This window comes from Humulus lupulus, chromosome 8, assembly GCF_963169125.1.
Source record: "Humulus lupulus chromosome 8, drHumLupu1.1, whole genome shotgun sequence".
Lineage (NCBI taxonomy): Eukaryota > Viridiplantae > Streptophyta > Magnoliopsida > Rosales > Cannabaceae > Humulus > Humulus lupulus.
In genome coordinates, this window is record NC_084800.1 from 47742129 (window position 1) to 47762301 (window position 20173).

The 20173-nt window shown below is 46.9% G+C and overlaps 1 pseudogene; it reads left to right on the top strand.

Moving 5' to 3' along the window:
• Positions 1 to 624: 624 nt before the first annotated feature.
• LOC133795362 (protein argonaute MEL1-like) lies at positions 625 to 19794 on the top strand (annotated as a pseudogene).
• Positions 19795 to 20173: the final 379 nt, after the last annotated feature.

Sequence of the window (20173 nt, forward strand, 5' to 3'; positions counted from 1 at the left end):
TCTCACCAAATAAGGTGTTGCCCAAAGTGACACTACACCAAACACCCATTACCATAACACATCATTATAATACTATTTAAAAAGGGTTATGGTATAGTTATATATATATGTGGGAAAAAAAAGGGCGGTAACTTATTTAGGAGCCCGCCACTTATATTTTTTTTCACACTAAATATTTTTTCACACGAAGCTCCATCCCTATTACACCCTTCCATTATCAACTCGACGAAACCCTTTATTCCTTCACAATCCAAATCCCAATCCTTGCTACTGTTCCTCTGCTGCCGTTGATACTGTCACCGGCTTAAACAGCGCCGAAGACTCTCGTCACCCCTGGCCCGAATGGACAGCCCTCATCAACCGATTGACCACCAAGGGTTACTTCAGCGAAACCCTTGTCGAAGATGAGGCTGACAGTCTATACAAGAATATGAGCCTTTTGAAAGACCCCTGTCTCTGCTTCGCTCGTGACCGTACGATGTTCTCAAGTAAATTATCTCTTTCTTTCTCTATTTGTTTGGTTGCCGAGAAAATATGAGAAAAAAGCTCAACTTTATTCATACTTAGTCTCAATTAAGAAGAGAAAAGAGAAAGAGTAAGAGAAAGCTCTGTACACAGTCAACAATGGCGTTGGTAGATTTGAGAATCTTACGTTTGGTATCTATCTCCCATTTCTCGACATCTCCATCTCTCTCTCACATTTCTCCCATTGCTCCTCAATTTCTGGCAATCACTATCTCAATTTCAAGCTCTCATCAGCATGGGTATGTAGTTCTTCATCTTTATTTATCCATCTTCACTCATCTATTTCTACAACTATAACCCTAATCCTCACTGTAAGTACCATTTTTCTTTCAATTTCTCTTTCTTTTTTTTCATGACTGATCAATGATTCATCATTAATGTTCTCTTTGTTAATTTTATTATTACAACCATGATAATAGTGATCTTTGTTTCTATGTTTAAATATGGTGTGTTTTGGAATATAAATGAATGTTTGTATGTATGCTAAACTTGTATGTATCGAGTGTATTTGTGTTATTTGATGTTTGTGTCAATTTATCTGTAAATTTTGTTTAGTTTGACTGCTTAAATTGGTCTTGTTATATAAAAATAAGCTTTGCTAAACCTATGCATAATAAGTGTTTGATGGAATGCTTCAGTGAGATATATGAGTAAAATGATAAGTCCTGAAGTAACATCAAAGAAGGCAACTTGTCGTTTATTACATTGTCGTTTTCAGATCCCTAAAGCTAATTATATTTACTAAATATATTTACAGGTATCGATAAGTCCTGAAGTAACATCAAAGAAGGTAAACCGTGACATTATCAAACAGCTAGATACTCTCTATCGTGCCTCTCATTTGGCTAATCTGAGAGTTGCTTATGATGGCGGGAAGTCTATCTACACTGCTGGGGAGTTGCCATTTTCCTCCAAAGAATTTATTATAAAATTGTCTGACAATGATAGAGAAACTGGAAGCTCTAGTACCAGGAGGTATTATATACTACATTAAGTTTGACATTTTGAGTAATACTATTTTCATTTTTATGTACTCTGTTCTGATTTGATATTTTTTCCCTTAATTAGCCGTAGGGAATGTGAATTTAAGGTGACCATCAAGTTTTCTTCGAAGCCAGACTTACATCATCTGCGACCATTTTTACAGAGCAAGCAACTTGATGCTCCTCAAGAGACAATTCAAGCACTGGATGTTGTTCTCAGAGGAGATCCATCGGATCAGTAATTCAATATTGCCTTCAGGCTTTAGAACAAAATGCTATTCTTTATAAAATTTTCTTACTGCTTTACTATTTTTTTTCATCTGAAAATTTAGTGCCTGGTAGTTTATTTTGGTTTGTATATGTTATGTAACTTGATAATAATGTACTCTGTATGTTGTTAAAAGTGCTGAGTTTTTTTTAGTTGATGGCTTGAGTGTATGTATATCTTTAACTGTAGGTATACTGTTGTTGGGAGGTCATTTTTTCACCTCACACCGGGGCGTCCTGGTAAGCTTGCAGATGGCATAATCTATTGGAAAGGGTACTATCAAAGTTTGAGGCCAATTCAGTTGGGGCTTTCTCTTAACATTGGTATTTCCTTTAGCTAGTTTACTCTTTTATGCTTATATTGTTACAAGGCACCATATGGTGCACCACCTGATGGCGTAAGGTCGTCGTTTGTGCAATTTAATGTCGGTTCACACATAATCTAGTAAGATGCTAAAATCTAATATGGAAGATGTTATGTGATGCCCTACAACAATTTTTGTTATCTAGATGGTTTTCACCAAGTGGACTGACGTTTCTTTTTCTGAACTACCTTATCCAATTGTTGTAGATGTTTCAGCAAGGGCTATTTATGAAACTATAAGGGTATCTGATTTCGTTTTCAAAAACTTTAATGTGAGAGACGATCTAAGGCCATTGCATGATCAAGTCCGGCTCCAGGTTCTTGCATATTACTAAGTTGGATATTGGTGATTTTCTTATCTATTATTAACATTATTAAAAGAAATTTATATCTATTTTTACTGTTGCAGCTAAAGAAAAATTTGAAAGGGGTTAAAGTAGCATGCAGTCATTTGTAGAATACAAGGACTTATAAGATTACTGGTGTTTACCGAGTTTTTCGGAAACGAATACAAACAAAATAATAAAAAGATAAGAACTGTAGAAGTGCAGAAATATAAATAAACAAACAGGTTTTTTACGTGGTTCAGGCGTTAACGAGCCCTAGTCCACGAGTCGATGTTATTATACTTGTAGTGAATTACAGTGAAATGGCTGGTGTATAAGACCCTCACAAACTCACAATGTTTCTCTCGGGTTCTCTTGAAGAAGATGAAGCTAGAGAGATTTTTGGCAGAGTTCCTGCTCTCTAATTTCTTGACCCCCTCCTATCGTAAAATGAGGAGGTCTTTATAGCTAGGGTTTTGGATTAGGGTTTCACTCTGCCCCCCTGAGCCTTAATTACACCAGTCATAAATAGGGGATACAATTACCGTAGTCGCCTGCCTACCAGGCTCTATGTGGGTATATTTACATGAAAGTATGGGGAATGCACAAAGGCAGCTGTCTTTTCCAGGCTGTCAGCGGAACAGTAGGCGAAATGGTACTTTTAGGCGTGCTGGGATGTGTGCGGCCTCGACCTGTCAGGCGTGTCAGGTGGATATCATTCCAACTATGCCTCCTCCATGACTCGGCCGCTTGGTCTTCTTTCGTGCGAGGCACGGGACTGTATCCGCGAAGGTAACCTGAAGAGCTTCTCCTGGAAGAACCTTCCCCGAAGGATATCCCTTCGGGAGTCCGGGAGAATTGACGAGCTTCCGTGTCGCGGTTGCTTGAAAGAGTAAGCTTGACACTAAACGGGAGAGGCGAAGCCTTTCTGTCCATCCGCGAGCTCTGGTCACCTTTCGTGAAAGACTTTGATAATTCTGCTTCCCTGAGGCTATCCATCTAAACGCTATCCGGAAATCTGGATAACATTTACCCCCCAAGGTCACGGAGCTTTGAGAGGTCCGGGAGCTTGTACAGCCCTCCGGGTATTCTGGTTTCTAGATTAGGCGAGGGGTCACCTCCTGTGTTCCTGGAAGGGTTCCTTTTTCCCGCCTGAGTGTTAGTATGAAAAAGAAAGGAAATTTCTTCTGTTTGAACTCAAGTACTCAAGTGTGGCAAGGGCCACGCGTCATGCCGGGAATGGCTCTGTGACCAAGACGTGTGCGTGAGGCGACTGGCTGAGTATGCGTGCGTCAGGCATCTGAGTAGTGATTTGACGGTATTTAATGGTACACCGGGCCCGAGATGGTATAATGATGGGAAATAAATACTTTATTCCCATCCGAGGAGTCATAAATAGGACTGGCGCTTCATCTCCAGCCGTCGGATCTGATGCATGCGGTATGGGAAGATCAGGACCGTCCATTTGTAGAATTCGAAAGGACTTCGTTCCTGCTATAAAAACGAGGGAACGGACCTTTCTTCCTCTTTACGCTCTCAAATTCTCGATCTTTCAGATTTTCAGATTCCCAAATCTTCGAACTCTCAAGCTCCCAAGCTTCCTTTCCTTCGAATTTGCCACTTCTTTTGGTAAGGAATCTAGAAACTTTTCTTTTGATTTGGCAGTGGGTTTGTTCGCCGAAGTTCAGGGTTTGAATCGTCATTTGTCTTTGCAGCCTTTACTTCACGTGATCGTGCGGTGCAGTGACCCGGTTACTCCTTCAATCTTCAACTACCCGAACACCAGTAAGTATTTCTACTTTGCTCTTTCCTTCCAAACCTTAGATTGTTGGTAGTTGTTAGGGTTGAGTTTTCTGCCGGTGTCGTCTATATGCATGCGTGAATAGGGCTTTGATAGACATGCGATTGATGTGAGTCGATAAGTCATTTCTTTGCATGCTTTGCCGATTTGCTCTTGGAAAGGTGTTTTTCGTCTGCTTGTGCTGTCCTGGTTTATTATTTTAGGGCATAAGCGTGAACGCCTTTAGGGTGTCTTTCCCTGGGAAAACATTTCTCTCGGCGGGCTTAGGCTCGAAGTTTGAATCTGGTTCCTTGCTGTCATCCGGGTGGCATGATGCCAACCCCTCGGCAAGCTCGGTGGGAGCCTCTCCAAGCAGTTTTCGGGGAGGGTCTCCCCGACGCCTGTAATGTCGTTAGGGTATGACAAGGGTGCGGACTGCTTGGAGTGTTTTCTTCTTTGTTTCTTTTGCTTAGTGACGAACACCTCAAAGGAACAAGTCATTGCTGCGGTAGAGGCTGAATCTGCCCAGGAGCAGGGTTCCCCTGTTGCCGGCGCAAAGGAGAAAACAAAAGCTAAGGTGGCCACGGCTAGCCCACCGATTATCAACAGTTCCATCTGGGAGATGGACCAGAAGCCGAACCTGTTCAGGAACTACGGCATGCTGGAGCTGTATTCCTCAGAAGCGGGCCTGAAGAACATCCCGGGCCTGATGTGGCACCGTCTGTCGGTGCTGGGTGAATCTGCCAGCCAGAGTCACGAGGGTTTTGGTGCCTGGAGCTGGGCACACATAGTGTGTGGGGCACATTTGCCCCTAAGAAGTTATTTTGCCAACTTCTGCGTGAAGGCGGGGATTGCCCCCTTCCAGTTGATTCCCCCCAGCTACAAGCTTCTAGCGGGGTGGTATATCTTCTGCAAGTCCCGGGACCTGGAGGCCCCTACCCCGGAGGAGGTGCTATACTTCTATGGGCTGAAGTCTCAACCCATGAGAGGTCATGCAGACAAGGTGGGGTTTTATAGGCTGGAGAGGTATCCGGACGTGATGTGTCCCACCTGTCATACCGCGAGGGTTCCAGATCTCCGGGAGTACTGGTTCCTGACGACTGGCTTCCCATTGAAGAGGGTGCCAGCTCTGTCTTTGGACTTCAAAGTTCCTGGTAAGTGCTCCTTCCTTTCTTTTCTAGCTTTGTTTCTTCACGCTTGGTTTGCCTTCCGGGAGGATCTCTAACACCCATGTTTGGATTCTGCAGAAGCCGTCCCGCGGACACCTCGCTGTGCGGAAATGATAAGGAGGTCAAACTTCTACGAGGGGCTCTCGGAGGAAGAGCTGAAGGTGGAAGGACTTGTGACCTCCGAATCTTTGAGGGAGTATGGGCTACTCGCCTCGTTCCAAAATATTGAGCCAGTGAGTGGCAGGGGGCAAAGTCAGGTGTCAGCTGACGTCCGGGAGCAGATTGCCCTGAAGCTGTCCAAGGTGATCTGTCAGGCGGCCCAGGACGAGAATAATTTATCCCCCAGTTGGGTGGAGAGGTTCCCCGACCCTCAGTCAGAGGGAGAAGAAATTGAGGCTCGCTATGCTGCAGCTTACCCCAATGAAGGGACTCCGGGAGCTGGTACTTCCGGGAAAGGTAAGACTGGCTTTCGATTGATCCACACCCCCAGCCTGCCTAAGGTTTCCCGGACTTCTCAGATAGGGTTCGATCCCCGCTTCCTTAGGCTAGATCCGCGTAGGATACCCTTTGACAGATATTGCGATAGGGTAGATGAGCTCCTCGGGTGTTTGAGTGAAGATAGTTTGCCAGAAGGTGTCACCATGGTTGACCCTTCTTCCCTCAGCATGTTATTCCCGGACTTCGAGGAGCACGGGAGTTTCCTGGAGCAGGAAGCGAGGTCTTGTTTTGCTCAGGGAAGGCCATCCACGTTTCTCGTGCATGGTCGTCCCTTTCAAACTTTTCTCCTGCTTGTTTCTTGTTCCCCGCTGGTGGACTTGTTTGCGCTTTTATGTTGTTGCATGTTTTGTTTTCTGCTTATCTTTCTTCACATCGTTTGCTGGTTGGTTAACTTTGCTTCGTGCATTGCTTGCAGAACATCCCGAAGCAAAGATGTTGGGGAGAGTCACCTCACTTATCAAGAAGGCCGCCACCAGCCAAGACTCGTCCAAGGGGAAAGGACGAAAAGCCAGAGCTGGTAGGGGAGGTAAAGCTGCCACATCCAAGAAGACAGGTGGCGAGGCGCAAGTGTCTTCGGTGGTGGATAGGTCTCCTGCCAAGGGGCCTTCTGAGACCATGGTGGCCTCGAGTAGTAGCAGCGACGGGGAAGGGCTTGTGTTCCCCGCAAAGACGACCGGGACGAGCAAGTGCCCCGGAGGAGAGGCTGAGGGCGACAAGAAGAAACGCCTCAGACATTCTTCTCCCAGAGGTGATAGAGACCTCCGGGCTACGCGCAGTCCTTGCCAGACTACTGTCACCCAGCAGAAACCACAACAACAAAAACAATAGCAACAGCAAAGACAACCACCATCGTCGCAGCAGCAGCAAAAACAACAGCAAAATCAGCAGCAACAACAAAGGCAATTACCTCTGCCACCGCAGCAGCAAAAGCAACAGCAACAACAGCAGCAACAACAAAGGCAATCACCTCCGCCACCGCAGCAGCAAAAACAACAGCAACACCAGCAGCAACAACAAACCGGGGCGGTAGTGTCTTCCCTACCGTCCCTAATACCCCGTTTACCTCCTCCTCCAGTCCAAAGGGAGTCCACCCTTCCGGGGTCTCCTTCTTCTCCTTCTCTTCCACTTTCTCAACAAACAAGCCTTCCTCAGCCTGGCCTGAAGTTCCAATTCCCTCAGAAACCAACCCGTTTCTCCGCTGCCCTCCTGGAGGGTGTAAGACGGGCTGATAATTTTTTGAAGAGGCAGTTGGAGGCCGAGAAGGCTGTTACTCAGGGAAGGGCAGACAACCTGTCTGCCGTGAAGAGAGCTGAGCTTGCAGAAGGGGTGAGATCCCTTCACCCGGCTGGAGCGGTTCTGGATGGCCCAGCCTTGGAGAAGAGGCTGGTGCCTAGACTCGGGCGTGCTTTGGCGCCGTTCGGGGCGGAGATGATGGAATACATGGCCTTGAGCTTGTGCGAGCTCAATTATGAGAAATGGGCCATCAGTAGCAGTAAGGACCCGCTGTTGCTGACACATGCCGTAAAGCAGCAACTTACTGGGGTGAGCTATCAGTTACTGTGTTCTGGGGTCGTTGGTCTTAGTACATTTGGTTCTGCTTAACTTATTCTGCTGTTTTTCCTTGCAGGCCTCTCTTATCGCGGAACGCTCGTTCCGGGAGGTGGGTGCAATTCTGGTTCAGCTGGAGGAGAGCCAGGCGGGTCGCCAGGCCTTGGAGGCGGAGAAGTAGAAACTGACCCAACAGGTCGAGGGCATGAAGGGGGAGGCTATGGAGAAGATTAGCCAGGCCCGGCGCACGGCCGAGGAAGAGGCGGATAAGAAATATCTTGCCAAATATCAAGAGTACCGGGCCAGCGTGGAGAATGAGTTCAAGCAGCGGTTGGATGACTTGAAGGCCCAGAACTCCAAGCTCCAGGAAGAGCTATCCCAGGCCAGGGGGGAGAAGGACACCCTGGATGCCCGCTTGCAATCGAAAAACGATCTCCTCCTTAAGCAGAACGAGGAATACGCCATTCTTCAGAATAAGCTGCACGAGGAGGAGCAAGATCACAAGACGAGCAAGGATCTCGCGTCTATGCTGGAGTTGGGGCTTGCTGAGAAGGATAAACAGATTGGAGCCTTGCAATTTACTGTCAGGGGGCATTTGACCGAGAAGCAATCCTTGCTGGATCAAAATAGGGTGCAGCGCAAGGAGATTGATTCCCTTAAGGGAGAGCGGGATGCATCCAAGGCCGAGCGGGAAAAACTGAGGGCTCAATTGGTTGTCGCGGAAGCAAAGCTGGCGACCTCTGAGGCGGAGCGCTTGAAGTAGAAGGAAAATGCCGAGGTGGTGCTAAATAGAACGATTAATCTATCCCACGTGGTCCTCATGCACCAACTTTGGAAAATAAACCCGGAGGTAGTAGGCTACCTGGGAGAGGACGCCGCCGCCATGAGGGAAAAGATACAGGCGTGGGAGCAAAGCCCAGAGGTGTACGTCCAGACTTATAACATCGACGAGCCTGCTGGAGTCCCTGAGGCAGAAGATCCCGAAGAGGCGGGGACCTCTGAACTTGCCATTGATGACGTTCCATCTTCCAATGAACTGACTCCGCCAGCCCCAGTTAAAACCGCTGTCTCCGAGACCCCGGTCGTGGATGCCGCTGCCACCCCCAGTGCTTGAAGGGGTCTTATCTTTTGTAAAAAATATTCTTTACTGATTATTATTTTTCATTTGTATTTTTCTTTGGGGCGAAGCTCCCTGTACTCTTTTCTCATTGCAGACATATTTGCCATAATTATAGCATTCTTCTTTCCTTTTCTGCCGAGCTCTTTGTTTAACTTTGCATTTAGGGTAGACTTTTATACGGTAGAAACTGCTGTAGGGGCGTATGAGGTTTTGGTTCCAACGGCCAGAACCTATGCATTTCCAACTTGAAGCTCCAACGGCTAATGTCTTTTCCCACATAGTTTCTAGGTTACGAAGGTTTCTTGGTTCCAACGGCCAGACTCCTTTCACCGTATTTCAGCTTTCCTAAGGCAAATAGCCAATCCCGGGACTTGTAGTTATACTGTTTGCTGGGATTGCTAAGGTGAGCCGTTCCATGGTGCCGGAACGGGAGTTCTTTTGGTGAGCGTCGTTAGACTTAGGGTTAGATCTTTGCGAAGCAAAACTAACTGTCGTTGCGAACCTCATGGTGGCCAACTTCAGGGACCTGGCATGAAGCCCTGCGAGGCAAGGTTCGTTGCGGTCGGGGAAATTGCCACGCCTACCATGTGCGATCCCGGAGCAGGGGCTTTGCGAAGCAAGGCCTGCTGTAATTGGGGGATCGATCATATCTGCTCCTGGAGCTGAAGCTTGCGAAGCGAAGCTTGCAGTGGTCGAGGAGCTCACCATGCATTATTTTGTGAGATCCGGAGCTGAAGCCTGCGAAGCAAAGCTTACAACGGTCGCGAATCTTGCCATCTTTCGCCTTGCGGGACCCGGAGCTGGAGCTTGCGAAGCAAAGCTTACAGCGGTCGCGGATCTCGCTATTCATTACTTTATGAGACCTGGAGCTGAAACTTGCGAAGCAAATCTTTACAGTGGTCGCGGAGTATTCTGCGAAGGACTTGTCAGGGAGTTGGGGGTGTTTAGGCGTAGCTCTCTGAATGTGCCTCAATCCCCAGTCCTATTCATCGCTGGGCTACACAGGAGATCATTTTCATGATGCATAATGGCAGACATTTGCATGGCAATTTTCACATAACCACATAAGGCACATATGACACGTAATGCATTTATGTTCATGGCAACAAATCAACTTAAGCTTAACAATTTAAAAATTTCAAACACAATGCTAACACATAAGTGGTGTTCTCTGTATGTTTTGTTCAAGGGGCGTATGGCTATGCCTTAGCCATGTATACCCCCCCAAGTGAGCGTGGGGTCCAGACGTCTCCGGACCGCGTGGTCACTTGTTAAAACGCAGCTTGGAACAAAGGGATAAAAATGCAGTAAAAGCGGAGTGAATTTCTCCGTGTTTTATTAAATTAGCCTGTTAGGCATGCGTTTTACAGCTGGGAGGATTATCTCCATATTTTACATTTTGGCTACGTCTACCAAGGACTTCGGACTAGATAGTCCGGGGCCTACTGATAGTAACGGCGGAGGTGCTCCGCGTTCCAGGCGCGAGGGACTTTAGATCCGTCGAGTCTCTTTAAATGATACGTCTCATGGCCCACTTTTTCTTGGACTTCATAGGGGCCTTCCCAGTTGGGTCCGAGGACTCCCACTCCCGGATCCTGCGTAGCAGGAAATACTCTCCGTAGGACAAGGTCCCCAACTTCGAATGTACGGCTCTGGACTCTTGTGTTGAAGTGTCGGGCTATCTTGCCTTGGTACATTTTTAGTTGGACCTGCGACTGCTCCCGGAGCTCTTCGATCATGTCCAGGGACTCCTGGAGAAGGGCGTGGTTCCGGGTAAGGTCGTAGGTGTCCTGCCTGTGAGAGGGGATCATAGTTTCTACTGGGATGACGGCCTCGCAACCGAAGGTCATGGAATAAGGTGTGTGCCCCGTCGAAGTTCTCTCTGTTGTGCGATAGGCCCAAAGTACTCGCGGAAGCTCTTTCGGCCAGTGAGCCTTGCATGCTTGGAGTTTTTTCTTCAACGTGGTCTTTAAGATTTTGTTCACTGCTTCCACTTGCCCATTGGCTCGAGGTCTGGCGACTGCGGAAAAGCTTTTGATGATTCCATGCGAAGCACAGAAGTCCGTGAAATGCTCACTGTCAAATTGCTTTCCGTTGTCGGACACAATTTTTCGCGGAAGCCCGAAACGACACACTATATTCTTGATGACAAAGTCCAGTGCTTTCTTAGAGGTGACCGTGTTCATAGGTTCAGCTTCAGCCCATTTGGTGAAGTAGTCTACCGCGACTATGGCATACTTCACTCCACCCTTTCCAGTTGGGAGGGAACCTACTAGGTCAATGCCCCAAACGGCGAACGGCCAAGGGCTGGTCATTAAGGTAATTTCTGTAGGCGGCGCACGCGGAACCTTGGCGTACCTCTGGCACTGCTTACATTTTCTGACATAATCCACACAATCCTTCTTCATGGTGGGCCAGAAGTATCCTTGACGAAGGATCTTTTTGGAGAGGCTCAGCCCGGAGGTATGGTCGCCACAGAAGCCCCCGTGAATCTCATGGATGATGGTGCTGATTTCGGTTCTGGCAACACACCTAAGGAAGGGTATGGACAACCCCCTGCGGTAAAGCTTTCCATCCATAACCACGTATCGGGGAGCTTGATATTGGAGCTTTCTTGCGTCAGCTTTATCAGTGGGGAGCTCTCCGGTGGTGAGAAATCTGAGGATGGGTCCTATCCAGGAATGGGAATGGTCGATGATGGCATTTACCCTCCGTGTCTCGGTACTAGGCGCTTCTAAGTGCCCGATGGGCACTAGGCCGTATTGTTCAATTTCTGGGTCTGTTGCAAGCTTGGCCAGTGTGTCCGCAAGTGAATTCTGGTCCCGGGGGACCTGGCGGATTTGGTGGCCTTTGAAATGCTGCAGGAGGCCGCGGGAGAGAGACGCGTAGGTAGACATTTTTTCGCCTTTCGTCTGGTATTCTCTGGATATTTGGTTTACCACAAGTTGGGAGTCGCTGTATACTTCGATTTTTTGGGCTCCGACTTCCCTGGCCAGTTGTAATCCAGCTAGCATGGCTTCGTGTTCTGCCTCGTTGTTGGATGCTGGGAACGCGAAACGGATGGCGCTTTGGAGCTGATGTCCTTGGGGAGAAATTAGGATAACCCCTGCTCCAGCTCCTTTTTCATTTGAGGCTCCGTCTACATAGACCTTCCAGGTGGGAAGTTCCGGGACAGGATCTTCCGGGAGGTCATTCATTCCTGAGCATTCCACCATAAAGTCCGCGAGAGCTTGACCTTTTATGGAAACACGTGGCTGGTAGTGGATGTCAAACTGGCTCAGCTCCATGGCCCATTTAAGTAATCTGCCAGAAGACTCGGGCTTCTGCAAGACTTGTCGGAGAGGGTGGTTGGTGAGTACTCTGATGGTGTGTGCCTGGAAATAGGGCCTTAGCTTCCGCGAAGCGATTAGTAAGTAGAGGGAGAGTTTCTCGATCATTGAATATCTGGACTCGGCGTCCAGTAACCTCTTGCTCACGTAATACACAGGGAGCTGGAGACGGCCGTCTTCCCGGACGAGAGTGGCACTTACGGCATGCTTGGTCACAGCTAAGTACAAGAACAACGCCTCTCCTTCGATAAGTTTGGACATTATGGGAGCTTGAGTTAGATGTTCCTTGAGGTGTTGGAAGGCTGCTTCGCATTCGGGGGTCCACTCGAACCTCTTGTTTCCTCGCAAAACATTGAAGAAGGGGACACATTTTTCAGTGGCCTTAGATACGAAGCGGCTGAGAGCAGATATCCTTCCCGTAACGCTTTGGACATCCTTATGCTTTCGGGGAGAAGGCATATCTATGAACGCCTGAATTTTCTCAGGGTTGGCCTCCACTCCACGGGAGCTGACAATGAAACCGAGGAACTTCCCCGACGAGACCCCGAAAGTACATTTCTTCGGATTCAGTTTCATTCCGTACTTTCGGATCACGGCGAAAGCTTCCTCAAGGTCGTCACTGTGGTCCCCGGAGGTCTTGGATTTTACCAACATGTCGTCTACATACACCTCCATATTCCTCCCCAGCTGGTCCTTGAACATCCTGTTTACTAGGCGCTGGTATGTCGCCCCAGCATTCTTCAAACCGAAAGGCATGACCACGTAACAGTAGACACCCTTGTCCGTGAGGAAGCTGGTGTGTTCTCGGTCCGCGACATGCATCTTGATCTGGTTGTACCCGGAGTATGCATCCATGAAGGATAAGAGTTCATACCCGGAAGTAGCGTCTACCATTTGATCGATTCGCGGAAGAGGGAAACAGTCTTTTGGGCAGGCTTTGTTTAGGTCCATGAAGTCAATACACATTCTCCAGGACCCATTGGGTTTCGGGACCAGAACCGGGTTGGCCAACCACACGGGATAGTGTGACTCCTGGAGAAAGCCTATGGACATCAGCTTGTCCACTTCAGCTTTGACTGCTTCGGCCCTCACTGGGTCTAACGGCCTCCTCTTTTGGCGAACGGAAGTTGCAGATGGGTCGATGTTGAGTGCGTGGCACGCAACATTAGGATTAATCCCCGTCATATCGGCGTGGCACCATGCCAGGATATCCTGATTATTCTTCACAGTGGCCACGATCTTTTCTCGAATGGCCGATGGAAGGTTTTTCCCCACCTGAATGACTTTGGTGGGATCTTCCGAGTTGAGGATCACCTCCTCGACTTCCTCCATCGGCTCTATCGCCCTCTCGACCCCCAATCTAGGGTCGAGTTCGTCAACATATGCCCCTTGGGCACCCCAATTTTCTGGCAGATTCTCCGCCAAAGGAGCGGCAACAGTCGCCTCCTGGACCGTGTAGACGGATCGGACGGAGACGTTATAACAGCTTCGTGCACTTCGTTGGTCCCCTCTGAGGGTGCCGATACGCCCGTTGTCACATGGAAACTTTAAACATAAGTGGCGTATCGAGGTTACTGCCCCAAAATCGATTAGGACCGGTCGGCCTAGGATGGCATTATACGCCGTGGGGCAGTCGACCACCACGAATGTGCAGTGCCTGAAGGCACAAGCGTCGCTGTCTCCTCTGAGGGTGACTGGAAGTTGAATTTTGCCTAAGGGCATGAGTGCATCCCCATTGAACCCCTGAAGCTGGATGGGGCATGGGGTCAGATCAGTCTCGGTCAATCCGATCGCGTGGAAGGCAGCTTTGAAGAGGATGTTTACGGAGCTTCCATTATCGACGAGGATCCGTGACACCTTCTTATTGGCAATCTGGGCTTCCACGACGAGGGGATCGTTGTGGGGGAAGTGCACATGTCGGGCGTCATCTTCCGTGAAGGTGATGGGAAGATCCATCATTCGGGGACGCTGAGCAGGTGACTGAACCAAGGCGCACATCTCCCCGGTGTGTTCTAACTCCCTCAAGTACCTTTTTTGGGAGTTGCGGGTACTTCCGGCAAGGTGTGGTCCTCCGGAAATGGTGGCTACGTGTCCGTCAACAGATGGCGGAGCAAGGCCAGGCGGATATGGATTTCCGGGTCCGGGAGCCAACATGGCAATGGGTGCCGGAGAGGTCGGAGCAGGAAGCGCTGAGAACTGGGATCCAGGAGCTTGGGGGTGACTGGCTCCAGGAGCGCTATCGGTCCCCCTCTGTCCCGGAGAGAATGCAGCTCCGTGAACTACTCCCTGTCCGGGATAGATTATGGGTATCCTCACCCATTGACCGAGGTGTCCCGCTCTTGCCAGGGACTCGATCTCATCCTTCAGTTGAAGGCACTCGTTTGTGGTGTGCCCCACGTCTCCGTGGAACTCACACCTTTTATTGGAGTCTCGCGGACGCCTTCCTCCGTGAGACACTTTCGGGGGCTTCCTGTAGTTGACCATATTACAGGTCGCTCGATAGACATTCTCTCATGAGTCTATCAAACTGGTGTACTCCGTGAACTTGGGCTCATAGTCCTTCCGGGGTTTCTTTGAATGGTCCCCCCGGTTGGAGTTTCTTCCTCCTCATTTATTCCGCGATTGGCTCAGATTTTGTTCTGGGCCTTTCGCTTGCGGTTGCGACCGGCCGGGAGCGATACTACATCCGGTTTGTACGGCTCCGTACCCAGAAAAATGGGTTTGACTCGGCGTCTGAGCAGACGCGGAAGGCCCATACACGATTGGAGTGAACTGGGCTCCTGGAAACGTGAGGGCTGGTGCGGGAGCTTGCGAAGCAAAGCTCGGCGCAGTCACGGAGGGCGTCGGAGCTGGGGGAACTCCAAAGGCCTGTTGGTAGGCATCTTCAAGGTTGATGATTCCCTGAGCTTTCGACATGAATTCGGACAGAGTTTCTGCCCGTCTCCTTTGCATTTCCCCCCATAGCAGGGAACCGACGGTAAGCCCCGATTGAAGGGCGATCAGCTTCATATCATCGCTGACCTTGGTCTTAGCAGCAGCTTCCATCATTCTTTGAATGAAAGCTTTGAGGCTCTCATTGGGTAGTTGCTTGATGTTGGTTAAGGAACCAACCTCCATGTCGTGGTCCCGGGCAGCAATGAACTGCCTCCTGAACGCGGACTGTAGCTCCTTCCAACTGTGGATGGATCCGGGAGCTAATCTTTTCCACCAGTCCTCCGCGGACTTGGTAAGGGTGAGTGAGAAGCACATGCATTTGGCATCCTCACTGACGCGCGCCACTTGCATCATCTAGTTGTATTTAGCTAGATGGGTGCGCGGGTCTGTCCTCCCCTCATATAATTCTATATGAGGCATTTTGAAGTTCTCCGGGAGGGGAGTTTCCGCAATTCTCCGAATACATGGTTCCGGGTCTTCCTCCTCAGAGTCTGACAGGGCCCCACTTTGCTTCCGGACCAGCTTGGTCAAGGCAGCTATCTGTTCCTCGAGCCTCTTTGTATCACTCTCCGGGAGGTCACGTCCCCGGATCTTGTCGTTGAGATGATTTTGCAGGTCATCTCCGCGAGGCCGGGCCTTTTCTCCTTTGGGCTTTTCATACTTGGCCTCCAACCTTCTTCTTAGGTCCACCGTGGACCAGCTATCCTCGGAGTGCGTGTCCGCAGCTCGACCGTCCTGGTTGATGGAATCACTGGGGTGGTTGTTCCTTCCCCTAGGCCTGGGTGCCTTAGCACCGGGCCCTTCAGGCACAGAGTGCCCCCTTGGGGCTGAAGGACGTCTGGGCTTAGGAGCGCCAGAGACCTTCTACGCGCGGGGGGGGGGGGGGGGCAGTTGGCCTGGTGATTCGCGCCTTTAGGAGGTGCAGGGGCGTTAGTGCGCACAGGCTCCCCAACTTTTTCTTTGCCCTTGTTAGGGGCGGCTTTGGATGGTCCAGCAACGGCTGGATCCGGCATGGTAGCATCAGCACCACCTAAAACAGAGGCGTCCTCGTCCGAGTCGCCTAGATCTCCAAGCTTGCCTCGGAGGCGCTCCATCATGCGCTGCATTTTTTTGGAGACGCGCTCCTGCTCAGCAAGCTTGGCCTTAGTGGCCACCAGTTCCTCGGCTACTTGGACCAGTTCTGGATCCTTCTCGTAGTAGTAGCCGTCTTTGTAGTAACCGTCTCGGACATACTCTTCTTCGTTTTCTAAGTATGTCGTATCTTCAGTGCTGACCCGATCCTGGCGGGATGTCGGGTCTTCACCATGGTAGTCCGAGTCTTGGGTACTTTCTCCTTCGGTCTGGGCTACCGGGGGTTCGTTCTGTACCGAAGATTTTCTCGTAGTCACCATCTTTTCAGTACGGAGTGAATACAAAAATCGTACACAGAAAAAGAGCTGACTAACAACTCTCTACAGCTCTCAATGAAAGCACCAAAATGTTTACCGAGTTTTTCGGAAATGAATACAAACAAAATAATAAAAAGATAAGAACTGTAGAAGTGCAGAAATATAAATAAACAAACAAGTTTTTTACGTGGTTCAGGCGTTAACGAGCCCTAGTCCACGAGTCGATGTTATTATACTTGTAGTGAATTACAGTGAAATGGCTGGTGTATAAGACCCTCACAAACTCACAATGTTTCTCTCGGGTTCTCTTGAAGAAGATGAAGCTAGAGAGATTTTTGGCAGAGTTCCTGCTCTCTAATTTCTTGACCCCCTCCTATCGTAAAATGAGGAGGTCTTTATAGCTAGGGTTTTGGATTAGGGTTTCACTCTGCCCCCCTGAGCCTTAATTACACCAGCCATAAATAGGGGATACAATTACCGTAGTCGCCTGGCTACCAGGCTCTATGTGGGTATATTTACATGAAAGTATGGGGAATGCACAAAGGCAGCTGTCTTTTCCAGGCTGTCAGCGGAACAGTAGGCGAAATGGTACTTTTAGGCGTGCTGGGATGTGTACGGCCTCGACCTGTCAGGCGTGTCAGGTGGATATCATTCCAACTATGCCTCCTCCATGACTCGGCCGCTTGGTCTTCTTTCGTGCGAGGCACGGGACTGTATCCGCGAAGGTAACCTGAAGAGCTTCTCCTGGAAGAACCTTCCCCGAAGGATATCCCTTCGGGAGTCCGGGAGAATTGACGAGCTTCCGTGTCGCGATTGCTTGAAAGAGTAAGCTTGTCACTAAACGGGAGAGGGGAAGCCTTTCTGTCCATTCGCGAGCTCTGGTCACCTTTCGTGAAAGACTTTGATAATTCTGCTTCCCCGAGGCTATCCATCTAAACGCTATCCGGAAATCTGGATAACAACTGGGATATCGACAGAGCCACTGAACAAATTAAAGTGAGTGTGCATATGTCATGACCTTAACTATTCCATGTTGGTATGTGCTTTGTGCTGCTATTTGATTTTAATAATTTGGGAAGATTTTTCTTGGTGGTATTTAAACTTCTCTACCTGTACTTTCAAATTGTTTTACTAACATGTTTATATTTTATTTTAGGTTTACTCTTGATGATAAGATGACACAGATTTCAGTTGCTACTTACTTTCAAGACAAGTACAAAATCAAACTCAGATATGTGACATGGCCTGCTCTGCAAGCAGGAAATGCAGCAAAGCCTATTTACTTACCCATGGAGGTTCCCATCATAGTTTCAATAACATTTTTTTTTGCGTGCTAGGTTCTATTGGACAACAGTTATTTTCATGATTATATTTCTAAATGTTGTATCTGTTATAGGTTTCTACAATTGCTGAGGGGCAAAGATACTCTAAGAAACTCAATGAAAGGCAAGTAACCAATCTATTGAGGGCAACCTGTCAAAGACCAAACGACAGGGAAGAAAGCATTTGGCGAATTGTTAAGCAGAACAAATACAATGATCAGGAACTTGTCCAGGATTTTGGAATTAGTGTTGCAAACAATTTGACAATGGTTGATGCTCGAGTTTTGCCTCCACCGGTGGTATTTTTCTAATATGTGCTTGCTTTTGCGTTTGATGAGTGAGTTCTACTCTTTCAATTGGAACTAATTCTATTATATTTCTTCATGAAGCTTTTATACAGAGGTACTGGGAGGGAGGCTACTGAGCATCCTCGATTTGGGCAATGGAATATGTCCAATAAAGTAAGTAAATGATCTTTATAACTCCATTTTGTTATGATGTATGAGAAGAGGTATGATTCATTGACTTATTTTTTTTTATTTTGGGTTATGATAAAAAATGATCAATGGAGGCCAAGTTGAGTTTTGGACATGTGTGAACTTCTCGCATATCAATTCAGATATTCATGATCGCTTTTGTTTAGAATTGGTTAGTACTTGGCTCAATAGGGGAATGGTATGGTTACCGGATCATTCTGTCTCATCTCTTTTACTGTGACATTGCGTTGACTGTTTATAATTGACATTTTTTATCATTTTGGATACTTGGAAGGCCTTCCAAACTAGGCCAGTAATTCCTTGCAGCGCTTGGCCAGCTAACCAAATTGAGAGGGCTTTGAGATCTGTTCATGAGCAATGCAAGAAGATACTTATCAACAAACAACTACAGTTGTTAATAGTTATCTTGCCTGATTCTGGTGGTTTATATTGTGAGCGACTTGGCCAAGACTTGTAACTATGAAGTTTGAAATTCCATTATAACATTTTGTTTTAGCTAAAAAAACGTTACATGCCTGTTCCAGGGATGATTAAATGAATTTGTGAAACTGAGCTAACAAATATGACTTGCATATCTAAGGCTTTTACAATATATATTGAAATTTTTTTGACCTTCCTTTCTATTGAAAATTGTACAATATATATTCTTTCATTTCTATTGAAAATTGTGCATGAAGATACTGTTTTTCTATGTTTGCATATTTTAGGACCTTGATCAAGACTCCAAATGCAGCTTACAGATAGGGCTATGGACGGGGTTGGAGGGCTCGGGCTTGCGGAGGGTCGTGGATGGCTCAGTCTCACGGAGAGGTCATGGATCAATACTTGAAAAGCAGGAAAACCTCGCTGAACCCATTATTTTCATGTGCTGGTATGTTCTATAAATTTCTGGCTGTCTTTGTTCGTGTGATGTCTAAATAAACACAAGTGTGAAAAGTAAAAAGTATATTTGATTAAATATTTGCACTCTAGTCATGTTGACTGTTATATACGAAATGGGGAGTCTTATGCAGGATTAAATCAATACTTAGAGTTCTCAACTGTAACTTTAATGAAATTTATTTGGAAAAAAAAAAGATGAATTTTTTAGCTGCTGTTTTCAATTTTGATCCACTTAGAGAAAACCTAAATATTGAATTCTTATAACTGTTTGTTGGAGTTTGCATAACATGTTATTACTTTGTATACGATTTTCTCTTTTTATTAAAGTTACTCTCTTGCATCTCTTGTTTATAATCAACTTTTTTTTTTATACCTCTTCCCCTAGAACACTAGGCAATATATATAATAATCACTTAGTATGCCTAGTACATTTCTTATAATCTTATTGGACATATATTCAGCCAATAATAATAGGCCTAATTAGTAACTAGTTCTTTTTATTTTTTATGGAATAATTAAACCTCAAAGAAGGCCTAATATTCTTATCATCTGTCTTGTTATAAGTAGTTGTGTGTCACGATAAAACTTTGTTATTGCACTAGTTCTTTGTCACTCACTGAATTAGCTTACAGAACTAACTCTTGAACTCTCTTTAAACAATCTTCACAGTTGCTACTTTATCATGCCATTAATAGAAGATTTATTTAATTCTTCCTGCTGAAAATTACAATGTCCAAGTAATGCTTGAACTTTGAGAGAGTTGGAGATTTTTCAGCATAAATATCTGTTGTATGAACTTACTTATGTCAATATGATCTTCTGCTTTAGTGGCAGCTATGATTATGGCAGTGAAAACATTTGATAACTACTGAATTTAAATTGGATTGATTCTCAGATTGAAGATTGCATTCCCCAGTTTTAACCTGTTCCTGAATTTTGGTTTTAGTCTCTCTAGCTCTTAATTTCCATCTCTCAGAACTATAGTACTAAATTTCTAATTCAGATTATTTAGGAACCAGTTGTAATGATAGTAGAATTCTTCTATGGTGTATAATTTCATTAAACTTCTGTTGATGAAGAAGTTTATCAACATTATACACCATAGAAGTTTAGACTATTAGAAAAGTATTATAATAACTAATCAAATAAAGTCATATGAGTTTGATCTGTTCTGACTTTATATGGATTTGTTCTATTTCCTTGTGGACAGCCCTTTGAGTTCCCACTCTGCAATTTAATGA